A 13,542-nucleotide genomic window follows, 5' to 3' on the forward strand; every position below is an offset into this window, starting at 1 on the left:
GAGCTGGAAGAAAAGCCAGGAGAGAGCCCCGGTCTCCTGATTGCCCCACAGCAAAGCAGATCATGCCCAGGGTTCAAATCTGTCTCTACCACTGGGCGATTGTGCCCTGTCCATCTTTTGTCATCATTCCTGCCTCCCACGGCTGTTGCAGTAACTGCATGGTGTCATATACATTAAACCCTGGCTCCGAGCTGCCCACACTGGCCGCGCTCTCGCCGAGCACTCGCCGAGCACCTGCTTTCTGTGTGGCCTGCGAGCCGCCCTGGTCGCAGGTGTCTGCAGGGCGGGCGGGCCGTCTGGGCCAGGAAGCCCCTGGGGCGACTCTATCATCCAAAGGAGGGTTGAACTCAATGACCTGTAAGGCTGTCAGGCTCTCTCCACATGGCCCGCTGCAATACAGAAACCTAGAGGGGAAATAGTCCCAAAGAATGAATCTTCCCAGGATTCAAACTCACCCTTTCCATGTTAAGTGCTGTAAATTTTCAGCTGCAGAGAACCTGTCATTTTTTACCAACACCTTAATTGTGTGATCCTCCACTGACGTATGCTCAAAGGTGGGCTGACTGGTTAGACCCCTGAGATGGTAATGATCAGATCCTGGGGAATGCTCTCAGAACACAGACTAAATATTCGCGCGTTGATATTCTTCCCTCCGCTGGGAGGGTGGGTGTTGGGAGGCTCCTGCGGACAGCCCACTCCAGACACGGCAGGCAGCGTCCTTAGAAACACTGCTCTGTACACAGGGCGTGCCAGCATGCTCCACTGACGCAGGGAAAGCTATTAAACCTGCTCCAGGTTCTCTAAGAAGCAAGCACACGAAGGCTTTGGAGAGTTATTTCCAGAAGGGTACTGAAAACTACTTTGAAATGTCTCTTTTGTGAGCTATGATTTAATGCTTTTCCCAGCACTTATTGAAGGTAAGTGAGAAAAGTAGCTGAGTGAGTAATGTTTCTGTATCATGCACTAAACTCCACAATATTTCTAATATCTCCTTAAAAATGCAACATCCATGTGATAAAATAATTCCAGACATTTGGGCCAGGAAAATATTTCTCTTCTCCCTGACAAACATATTTTCCATTATAAAGAATAACTTTATTATCTGTTTTTTTCCCTTTTCAACTTGGCTGCCAGGAAGCTCTTAGTCAAATGCAATGCTCAGTTTTTAGCAGAATTTCTTGGAACAAAAGTGCCTCTTCTTCCTTTTAAAATTCATGATTGTCTTTTAAAGCACCACTTTATCTTTCCCACTGTATATATATTCGTAAAAATAATTTCTACTCATCTGACATCCCTTCGTATAAGGTTCTTGTGACTGGGTGAGGAAGAGTATCTTTTATGACTAGCATGGCAGACATGGAGACGTGCCACCCAGATCCCATTTAGAAAGGACTTGCTGTCAGCTACAAGGAGCGGTTAGCTGACAGCCTGTGGCTCTTAGCTTTGTGAGAGTCCACCTCAGCGCTGAAGGCCAGGTGACGCTGTTCCCAGAGCGGCCCCCAGCCCATGCCTGAGCGAGGCGGTGGGACAGGGCCCATTTCTGCCCAACGGGGGACTCAGCAATGCACAGGCATTGCTCCAGAGCTCCTCACTGGGCTTGCGGAGACTTAGCCAGGGACACTGTGGCCCAACAGCAACTCCTGCCCAGAACTGTGGTCCTTGTCACTTTCCATGTGTCACTCCCTAGCAAAACATCTGCATGCCAACTCATTCTCAGATCTGATTCCTGGAAACTCCACCTGGAACAGAGAGTAGGGGCTCTCGACAGGGGCTCCCACCCCTTCAGCCCTCTGTCTCCTCCTTCCTCAGCACAGGTCAGCCCTGCAGGAGCCTGTCCAGTGAGCTGCCCTTCTGCGTCCCTAACTGCCAAATAAGTCTGTCCCCACGACTCCTGCTATGTCTGTGCTGACTCCTAACAATGGCTCTGTTTGGCGTCCTTCCTAGCCTACATGGACCTTCTCTGGCCATGGGCTCACAAATATCCTTTTGAAACTAGCAAACAGGCACCACTGAGCTGGAGTGCTGAGGGCCGCCAGGCAGGGGGCATTTCAGCCTGTCCAAGGAGGTGAGGAGCGCTCCAGGCTCCAGGGAGCTGAGAGACAGAAAGTCCCCTCCTATATCCTGGCACTCAGGAAAAACAAAAGACATCAATCAGCACATTTGGCTCTTTCCTCAATCTGGAATGTTCTCTTGACCTTTCTGTACCTGGCTACCCTCGTTGTTCTTCCAGCCTTAGCTCAGACACCATCTCCTCCAGGAAGCCTTCCCTGATTTCCCCCTGGCTGGAAGGCATGGGAGGAGCAGGCCAAGGAGTGCCTTGAGTATTTGCAAGGAGATGAGGTTCCTGCCCACAAGGTCATTGGGGGTGGGGGATGGGGAGACCAATATTTCTGAGAGCCCAGAAGGTGCGAGGCCTGGGGCTTGGAGACGGGTTTATGGTGATAAAAACCCCAGATTTCCCCTGTGCCCTGGTCTAACCTCATTTCTCTCCCCACAGGGAATGAAGACAGAGCCTGCTGCTCAGAATTGCCATGTGTGCTCCCAGCATCGCTGTGGCAGGTGCTGGGAGCCGCCCACCTCTCCTGCACAATGAGTCTCCCACGCCCAGCACCTGCGCCTCTGTCTGCACCTTGCCGTTGGGTGTGGGAGCCAAGCTACAAATACACATAGCGAGAAAAGGAAATGCAGAGACAGGCACCGAGCAATCTGGCTCAGGCAATCTAAGGTCTTAACCTCCACAGCGTGCTGCTCTCGGTAGCTGTGTTAACCTGACAGAGATTCTTCCTTCTTTTTCAGGACTCTGAGTTTAATCTATAACATGCAGACGCATACACACACAGATATACACATATCTGCATACACACGCATACATACCATATACACACACACAGATATACACATATCTGCATACACACGCATACATACCATATACACACAGATATACACATATCTGCATACACACGCATACATACCATATACACACAGATATACACATATCTGCATACACACGCATACATACCATATACACACCACACAGATATACACATATCTGCATACACACGCATACATACCATATACACACACAGATATACACATATCTGCATACACACGCATACATGCCATATACACACACAGATATACACATATCTGCATACACACGCATACATACCATATACACACACACAGATATACACATATCTGCATACACACGCATACATGCCATATACACACACACAGATATACACATATCTGCATACACACGCATACATACCATATACACACACACAGATATACACATATCTGCATACACACGCATACATACCATATACACACACACAGATATACACATATCTGCATACACACGCATACATACCATATACACACAGATATACACATATCTGCATACATACCATATACACACAGATATACACATATCTGCATACACACGCATACATACCATATACACACACACAGATATACACATATCTGCATACACACGCATACATACCATATACACACAGATATACACATATCTGCATACACACGCATACATACCATATACACACACAGATATACACATATCTGCATACACACGCATACATACCATATACACACACACAGATATACACATATCTGCATACACACGCATACATACCATATACACACACAGATATACACATATCTGCATACACACGCATACATACCATATACACACACAGATATACACATATCTGCATACACACGCATACATACCATATACACACACAGATATACACATATCTGCATACACACGCATACATACCATATACACACACAGATATACACATATCTGCATACACACGCATACATACCATATACACACACACAGATATACACATATCTGCATACACACGCATACATACCATATACACACAGATATACACATATCTGCATACACACGCATACATACCATATACACACAGATATACACATATCTGCATACACACGCATACATACCATATACACACAGATATACACATATGTGCATACACACGCATACATACCATATACACACACACAGATATACACATATCTGCATACACATGCATACATACCATATACACACACACAGATATACACATATCTGCATACACACGCATACATACCATATACACACACAGATATACACATATCTGCATACACACGCATACATACCATATACACACACAGATATACACATATCTGCATACACACGCATACATACCATATACACACACACAGATATACACATATCTGCATACACACGCATACATACCATATACACACACGCAGATATACACATATCTGCATACACACGCATACATACCATATACACACACACAGATATACACATATCTGCATACACACGCATACATACCATATACACACACAGATATACACATATCTGCATACACACGCATATATACCATATACACACATACCCACATACACAGATATACACATATCTGCATACACATATACATGCTATATATACAGAGATATACACATATCTGCATACACATATACATACTATATACACACAGATATGCACACATCTGCATACATACATACATACTATATACACACATACACAGATATACACATATCTGCGTAAACATGCATACATACCATATATACACACACATACAAATACACACATGCCTGCTCTGTCAGCTGCCTCATTGTTTTCCTGGAGATCTATAAGGTAGAAGGTGAGGTCACTAACACTTATGAAAACGAGGGAAAGAGGCCTCTCATGTGTGGCTTGGACAAGGTCATCTGACCTTTAACTTCTAGTGTCGTCATCTCTAATGTAAGAACCACGTGTCCAGGTGCCCTCCCAGCTTTGGGGCGCCCTCCCATATGCTAAGTATCAGGGACTGTAAAAGTAACTGCCGCTCTTGATCCGAAAAACCGTTACCATAGGAGCAGAAAGCTAAGAATGTGGCCGACTGGCGGGTTAGAACCAAACTGTGGCCCCATCAAATGGGCCACCGTCGATGGCACGGAGCCTCGCCAAGCTGAGACCTGAGGGGCCGCCCTTCCTCGGACGTGCGCAGAGCCCCTGCTCCTGCGGAGGCGGAGGGCGATGACGAGCGCAGCAGGCCGGGGCCGAGAGAAAGGGCTCCGCCAGGCTCCGCCTGTGACCTGCCCCGCAGCCTGGCGAGGCCCTCCCCGCCTGGGCCTCGGTGCTGTCTGGCGCTGTGCTGGACCGGCTCCACCCTAACTTCTGATGCTTCGAAGATGCTCCTCCTCTAGGCTGAGCTCAGCCGCGCTCCTCCAGGCAAGTTACGTTTGCGACAAATTGTCCTGCTTTGGGCTCACACCAACTATTTCCCTGATTCTGTGGCTTCATAGAGCAAGGCTTTGATGCCAGATGAGTATGGGCTTGAGAGCCGTTCCTGCCACTTACGGAGTGACGTTGCCAGGCTGTGCAATCCCCCAAGCCTCTCGCCCGTCAAGAAGGGGTAAGAGCACAAAGGTCTCAGAGTTGGCAAATGCTCGGATGGGCCAGCCAGCGGATGAGCCCGTGCACCTCAGGGCCTTGGCACGTGACAGCCCCCCAGGGCACTGCACAGGTTAGGGGGCCTTCCACCTGTGTTTTGAGGTGGCTTTATTGGCTTGTTCATTCATTTGACACACATTTATCAAGCACCTATTATATACCAAAAGATGAGCGAGCCCTCTCTCACTTCCCAGTGCTTGGGGTTTGGCTTTCTGGAAAGGGCAGCCTTCGTACAGCTCTGTCAGTCCCCGGCTGACTGGGACGGCTTTGAACTGGAACCTTCAGAGCATGAAGAGCCGGCGTTTCCGCTGAGCACTTCGTGAACAGTTCACAGCCTTCCCTGCCCTGGGCAGTGACTGCGCGGACGTGAAGTGGGGGTGACTTTATGCACGCGACTTGATTTGGAAGTCCCACCTGAGGAAGACCTCTTGGGTACAGAGATAGAAAATATCAAGGCAGGAACATCAGAAGGTCTCCAGCAATATCTGAAACATTTCCCTGGTAGAAATGGCTGATCTCCTTCAAAAGCTCCTTCTCTTCTGTCTGTCTGTCTGTCTGTCGTCTGTCTGTCTGAGTCTCTCTCTGCCTTTTTCTCCTCTGGCTAAAATTGCTCATGTTCCCACAGCAAGTCGGTCTCTATCTGATTGTTATAAACACCACAAGCCTGTGCCACGGGGCTATAAAAAGCAGCAAGCTGCAGTGGACTGAGCACTGGCTTTGGTGTTAGTTGTACTTTGGTTTTCTTCATCCACCTAACAAGTATTTAGTAAGCACCTACTGCATGTCAAGGACTGCTCTAGGTGCTGGGGATTCAACAATAAGCAAGACCGGAAAAGTCCCGGCCCCGTTGAGCGTTTCATTCTAGTGAAAGAAAGTGACACGAAACAAATTGACTCATAAACCTGTCATTTCAGGACATGACGAGTGCTGAGGAGAATAATAGATCAGAGCAAGTGACGATGGGAAAGGGGGCACTGTCTGAGCTGCTGCGGCTGGGGAGATGTGTTTGAGAAGATGTGTTTCAGCAGAGGTCTGAGGTGAGGGAGGTGTGGGCCGGGCGGGTGTCGGGAGGAGAGCCTTCCAGGCAGCAGGGACCATTTCTGTGGAGATGAAACGTGCACCTCACTATTTACTACCTGTGTCAGTCTCGCCCACTGGGACAGTCCCACAACCACCCCTTTATTTTTTTTTATTTCGGCATATGATGGGGGTATAGATTTTAAGGTTTCAATAAATGCCCATTCCCCCCTCCCCCCACAAGTCTGAGTCTCCAGCATGACCATCCCCCAGACGGTGCACATCTCACTCGTTATGTATGCATATACCCGCCCCCCTCCCCCCTCCCCCCTGCCCAATACCCTATTACTGTAGTACCTATGTGTCCACTTAGGTGCTGCTCAGTTAATACCAGTTTGCTGCTGAGTATATGTGGTACTTGTTTTTCCATTCTTGGGAAACTTCACTTAGTAGTATGGGTTCCAGCTCTAACCAGGAAAATATAAGATGTGCTATATCAGCATTGTTTCTTAGGGCTGAATAGTACTCCATGGTATACATATACCACATTTTATTAATCCATTCTTGGATTGATGGGCACTTGGGCTGTTTCCACAGCCTTGCAATTATGAATTGTGCTGCTATAAACATTCGAGTGCAGGTGTCTTTTTTGTAGAGTGTCATTGGATCTTTTGGGTAGATGCCCAGCAATGGGATTGCTGGATCAAATGGTACATTCACTTGTATCGCTTCAAGATATCTCCATATTGCTTTCCACAGAGGTTGAACTAGTTTGCAGGCCCACCAGCAGTGTAGGAGTGTTCCTCTCTCTCTGCATCCACGCCAGCATTTATTGTTTGGAGACTTTTTGATAAAGGCCATTCTCACGGGAGTTAAGTGATGTCTCATTGTGGTTTTGATTTGCATTTCCCTGATGATTAGAGATGTTGAGCATTTTTTCATATGTTTGTTGGCCATTCTTCTGTCTTCTTTAGAAAAGTTTCTGTTCAAGTCCTTTGCCCACTTTTTAATAGGGTTATTTGATTTTCATGAGTTCTAAGTATATTCTAGTTATCAGCCCCTTATCGGATACATAGGATGCAAACATTTTCTCCTATTCTGTAGGCTGTCTATTTACTTTCATGACTATTTCTTTGGCTGTGCAGAAGCTTTTTAGTTTGATCATGTCCCATTTATTTATTTTTGTTGCTGCTGTCTTTGCCTTTGGTGACTTCTACATAAACTCTTTGCCTAGGCCGATGTCTAGGAGAGTGTTACCAACATTTTCCTCTAGAATTCTAATAGTTTCATACCTTAGGTTTAAGTCTGTTATCCAACGTGAGTTGATTTTTGAACCACCCTTTTAGATCTGCCAACATTACTGGGGCTAGAAGGCCACAAACCTCAATTCCTGACTCCTGTGCTGACCGACATGGTTAGATCCCACCGTGGGAGGCAATGGTGCAAGACCAGCGGCCAGAGGAATAAAGACTATCTTCTGCTTCTAGTCAAAGCTCCAGTGCCACCAGTGGTGGGGGCTTCAGCACCATCAGTGACAAAGTCATCAGCCAAATTTGTGACAGCAGCTCCAGCATCTGCCCGGCAGTGTCGGCAAGGAGGGGGGCTCGTGGGCTCCAGGGAAGCCCTGCCCGACGCCTCCTGTGCCCCCAGCACCCGGGCACCTCTGCAGCCCTTGCCTGCCTTCGGTCCTCCCAGTGTGAAATGTTATATCCACTGTCCCGAGTGGAACGGTGACCAATGCACAAGCTCTGTGACCTGGAAGTAGCCCCTCTGAACCTTAGTCCTTACCTATGAAATAAGTAGAGACTCTGTAGGCTTTCCTTTTTGTTGTTTTGTGAGGATTAAGGTAATAGATGCAGTACCTAGCTCTATTAGTTTCCTACTGGTGCCACAACAAATACTACAAATTTAGTAGCTTAAAATAATGAAAAATTCTCTTCTTATATTTCTGGAGGTCAGAATGTGAAACGGGTTTCACTGGACCAAAGCCAAGGAGTCGGCAGGGCTGTGCTCCTGCTGGAGGCTCTGGGGGAGGAGAGTTGGTTTCCTTGCCTTTTCCAGCCCCTGTGACCTGCCTGAACTCCTGGCTCGTGGTCCTCCCCCGTCTTCAAACCAGCAGCGCTGGGCATGTTGCTCCGAGGCTGCCACCTGTCTGGTTCTCTCTCTGCCTCCTTTTTCTGCTTGTAAGAACCCTGTGACTGCATGGGGCCCCTCCTGACACTCAGGAAAATCTCCCCATCTCAAAGGCAGTCATCTGTGACCTTAATTCCATTGTCACATAACCTAACATATTCATGGGTTCTGGGGATTAGGAAGTAGCTGTACCTCGGGGGGGGTGGTGGTCATTATTCTACCACCCATCCTGGCACATAACAGGAACTCAAACAAAGGAGCCGAGGACTCACTGAGATCTCCTAATCTAATCTGCTCTTTCTGCAAAGCAAAATCCATGTTCAAAGAGGATGCTTGGACACAGGAAGCTGTCCCTCTCTGTCAACTGTACCTGTCCACGTGGTGATCACAGGGACACTGGGGGCTGGACATGCGTGTCTACGGGGCTGTGAGAGCAGGGACTGCCTGGGCAGCTGGACACCTGGTCGACCACGGCAGGCTTTTTGCTTTTTCTTAACAAATCGCCAGCTGTGGGAGCTGGTGGGGTGGCAGAGCAGGAGCCCTTGCTGCCAGGGGTCCTGGGCGCAGCCCCGGCCCCACCCCAGCGTGTCCCAGTTCTGAACTCAGAACCCAGGGCTGGACTGGCCCTCAGAAGGTGTCTTGTTCAGTCCTGATGGTACTAGTGGGGACACACAGTCCAGAGAGGTGTCGTGATGGAACACAAACCTGACCCCTGCCCAGTACGTAACACCCAAGTTTTGTGTGGCTTCTCTCCATGCCTGTCACCCGGAAGGGCTCAGCAAGACCGATGCCCAAGAAGTCACCACCGAGAACACTGAGGTGCTACCACTGGGCATCTGCTCCCAGCGGTCTCTCACCTGCCCAGTCACAGCAGGTGGGTCCCGGCGCCCCACGCGTGGGGCTTGACAGTTTCCGCTCACTCTTTCCTCAGGGAGCTCTGGGCTCACAAACCCTGAAATGGGCATCGCTGCCGTTTCACTAAATGCCCAGTCTACAAAGAGTGGGTTAAGGGATCTTGCAGAGCAGTCTGGGGATGTGTCTGTGCCCACCAGGCATATCCACGAGGCACATTTGTGACTCTCCTCTGCTCTCTAGACTGCAGCCTCTTCGTCTTGAGCCTGCGGTGAGGCCTCCGCCTGCCAGCAGAGCCGTCTGCCGCTGTCCTGTGCAGGGGTCTGGCTGCCTGTGTCTCCACAGTCCATAGGCTGAGCCCTAACCCACACACCGATGGTATTAGGAGGGGCCTTTGGGGAGGTGATGAGCTGACCCGCCTTCAAGAATGGGACGAGTGCGTTTATAAAAGAGAATTACAGAGCATTCTCACATCCATGATCTGACTCGATTATCCTTCTGGTCCCTGGAGATAAGCATTTGGGTTATTCCCATTTCACAGGTGAAAAGAACAAGCCTCTGTCCCAGGTGATGGGTGGCTTGCCTGGGCCACACGGCTGTGCTGCGGGAAGGCGGGCGCGGCCACCCTGGGCCACGCGCTGCGATGCTCAGTGGGCCTTCCAGAGAGCCGGTGAGCATCGCAGTCCCAGCAGCAACATTGCCGGGACAGAAAGGGCAGGAAAGGCGAGCCAGCTCGACGGCGGGCACCAGACTGACTCTTAAGGAAAGCGCCGTCGCCTGAGAAAAGTATTTTGGTGGATGCTTGGGATAGAAAGTGTCTGCTGAACGTCGGCCGCTCTGGAAAGGGCAGGAAGCTGCTCAACACACTAGAAGGGAAAGAAGTCATGGCTCCAGGGGCCTCTGGGAAGCAGAGGGGATGGTGAGCAGAGCTGACGGGAGGAGGAGGCCGCGGAGCAGCAGGGTGTCACACACCCCGTGGAGCGGGCTCCCCACTGCCCTGAGCCCCGGTGGCTTGGTGCGCGTGGCTGCTCTTGAGGAAACCAAGGAAGCGCTGAGTTTCAGGTTGGGATTATTATGATGGGAGATGAGGCAGCTTGCACCAGAGCTGGACCTAAGGAGCAGAGAAGGCTCCAAGCACAGCAACACTCAGGACTTCAAAGAAATCTTGAACTCCCCTGGGCCGTGGAACTGGGGTACAGGCAATTCCTCCAGCCCTCAGAAGCATGGAGGCCCCAGCAAACTCAGAAGTGGCACAAGGATGACACCTACCACAGGTATGACATAGAAGGCACCATATGCTTTGGTGGTACCCTCAGCAATTCTCCAAACCTAAAGCCAGTCATTAGAGCAGGAGCTGCTTGCTCTGTGGAGTGAAGGAGTGTGCGAGCTCTTTCCGGGCATGCTCTGTGCTCCGAGAGCCCGAGGCTCTGGAAAGTGGTTTCTGAACTGCTTCCCGGTTGCCTTTGGCCATTGGTGTTCTGTAGGCAGGCACCTGTCTCCTTGGGCTGCTGTTCCTTTGCTCAGGATGCCTCATAAGAGTTGTCCCTCTAGCCAGGGACAAGGGAGCTCTGAGATGCAGCTAGTTTAGGGGCAAAATGGGGCAACCCTCAGTGGTCACCCAACTTGGCTGACACCTTAAGAATGGAAACAGAGCAACAAAGGAGGAGGGCCAGGGTCTTCTGAGAGCAGGAGAATTTTCTGGCAGAGGCCAAGATAAGACCTCTTGAGGCACTGTCTCCCTGCCACCCTCTGCTAAGCTCCCTCTGCCAGGCTTAGGGGGTGGTGCCATCTTTTTAACTGGCAGGGGCAATCCCAGGGCATCAAATGTCCCCTTCTCTCTCCTCGGCCATCTCCAGGTGGATACAAGTGAGCCACAGCCTTCAGGTAAGGCTGCCACAGACAGTAGAGCCTAGGAGGGCTGACGACTCCGTGGCTCCCTGCCTGGGCACTTGCCTTGGTTTTCGGCAGGTGCGTTTGCTGGGCAGGAGGCTGGGGAGGTGGGGGAGTCGACCTCTCTTGCCACTCTTGGACCAAGAGCCCACCAGGCACAAAGCCCAGCTCCCGTCTGCATCGGCCCCATTTCTGCCTTTCCCCTGCCATGTCCTCTCTCTGTTGTGTCTACACTTCTGTGACTACATGGATTTAGTATGGTCTTCTAGCTCTGCTACCGCATGGGTGTCCATGAAGGTCCAGAGAACTGGGCCTCAGACCTGGCCACCTCAGGGAATGCGTTTTTTGAGGGCAAAGTGTTCCAACGGTCTGGAAAAAGCTTGTGTTTTCAACTCGCCTCTGGCATGAGTCCACTTGGAGACTTTCTTGCCTTAAAGAAAACAGGCCCCAGGTAACCCAGGCAACACACCTGAGCACTAAAGAGAAAAGTCAGCTGCCTCCGATATGGCCACTGCCGGGCACGCGCACGCAGGGGGTGCGCCTGGACTCCCTAGGGCTCCGGCCGGCTCTGGGCCGTTGGGCAGCCCCGTCATCCAGCTCAGGCGCCAGACACTGTGAGCCGGGCCTCTGTGGACAAGCGGCACCCTGCCATTCCCTGAGGCACTAGGGTGGCATTAGAAATGTCGCGAGATGCGGAAAGTAGTTTTTACCAGGAGGTGGCTGGCAGTCCTCATGGAGTGGGAGTGAGCCTGCCATGGTGCTCGCGAACGGCCAGTGGAGGCAGGTCCCATAGCCGGGGCCTTGGCTTAGTGGGAGTGGGTGTGGGAGTGAGCGTGAGAGCCGTGGGAGACGCCCTCACGTGCCTGCTCAGCCTCCCCTCTAAGTAAGTTTGAATGGCCTTTTACACAGGGCCTCAAGTCACCAAGCCTCCAGAGTGCCCCAAATGCTCATCCCGGCTGGTCCCTGCCACAGGGCTTCCATCACTTCCCTTCCCTGCCGTGGCAGGGCCTGCCGGGGCCACACACCCCAATCCCACCATCCCTGACGGCGATCCAGCCCTTCCACTGCCTGTCGCTAGACAGAGCACTTACTGCTCACTCCTGATCTGGCCTTCTTTGTGGAGTGCATTCCTTGTGTGCCATTCTCCACCCTGTCTCTGCCCACCCCTCACTCACTCCTCCTAGGAGACAAGAAAGAACTTAGCTAATTGGTTACGTTGGGGAGAGAAATGGCCTGTACAGTTTTGTTCCTGCCTTTCTTTCTGGGGTCTGTTTGGCTGGATGAGCATACACTCTAGTCTCTAAGTTCTAAGGCTTTTAGGGATGAGCCCTGTCAGGGAGCCCATGAGTAGGTGACAAGCTCAGTCCAGAAATGTGAACTCATGAGGCTGTCCTGGCCAGCAGACCTAAAGCCAACTCTCCAGGTAGACCTTATCCACACTCAAAGTGACATTGCCAATCCAACTCTGCATCCATTTGTCCATTGGTCTCAGCTCGGGCTGGAAAGAGCAGGAGTGTTCAGTATTGGTGCCCTCAGATCCCGTCACGGGGACAGAGTCACAATTCCCCCTTTGCTGACACTGCTCTGGGCGAGTTCCTGCCTCTTACAAACCAAAGGGTTCTGTCAGGGCGACTTCCCTGACCCTAGTTTCTGAAGCATTCCCCATCACGTTTCCTATGGGAATATTTCATTTCTACTCAATTAAATAAATCTCTCTTTCTAGAGGTGAGAGTTTGGACTCTTTCCCCCATTTTAGGCACTGGGCAGTCCTCCTAAACTGACAAGGGTGGCATAGATAAATAAGACCCATGGGCTGGGACGCAATTCTTGGCCACTATAAACTAGGGGTGGGAAACCCTGAAAGGGGCCAATCATTCCAGAGTCTATCGTGATGGCAGTGGCAGCCCTAAGCCATGGCCTTCTTGCATCAATGTCCGTTGTCCTGTGACTGTATGGGCCCCGTCCTACTCTGACTCTGGACTTGACCATGTGATTTACTTTAGCCAACAGGATTTTGGGAGATTTTAGGCTTGAAAGACTGCTTGTGTTTTCTACTTCTCCTGGAGCACCACCAGAGTGCTGAGCTAGCCTGCCGGAAGACGAGACATGTGGGACAGAGCTGAGGG

The 13,542-nt window shown here is 50.5% G+C and overlaps 1 protein-coding gene across 5 annotated transcripts in view; it reads right to left on the reverse strand.

Moving 5' to 3' along the window:
* SLC2A9 (solute carrier family 2 member 9) overlaps window positions 1-13,542 on the reverse strand; it is a 197,561-nt gene that overhangs the window by 76,011 nt on the left and 108,008 nt on the right. The window lies entirely within an intron of this gene.

The sequence above is a fragment of the Microcebus murinus genome, chromosome 16, assembly GCF_040939455.1.
Source record: "Microcebus murinus isolate Inina chromosome 16, M.murinus_Inina_mat1.0, whole genome shotgun sequence".
Classification (NCBI taxonomy): domain Eukaryota; kingdom Metazoa; phylum Chordata; class Mammalia; order Primates; family Cheirogaleidae; genus Microcebus; species Microcebus murinus.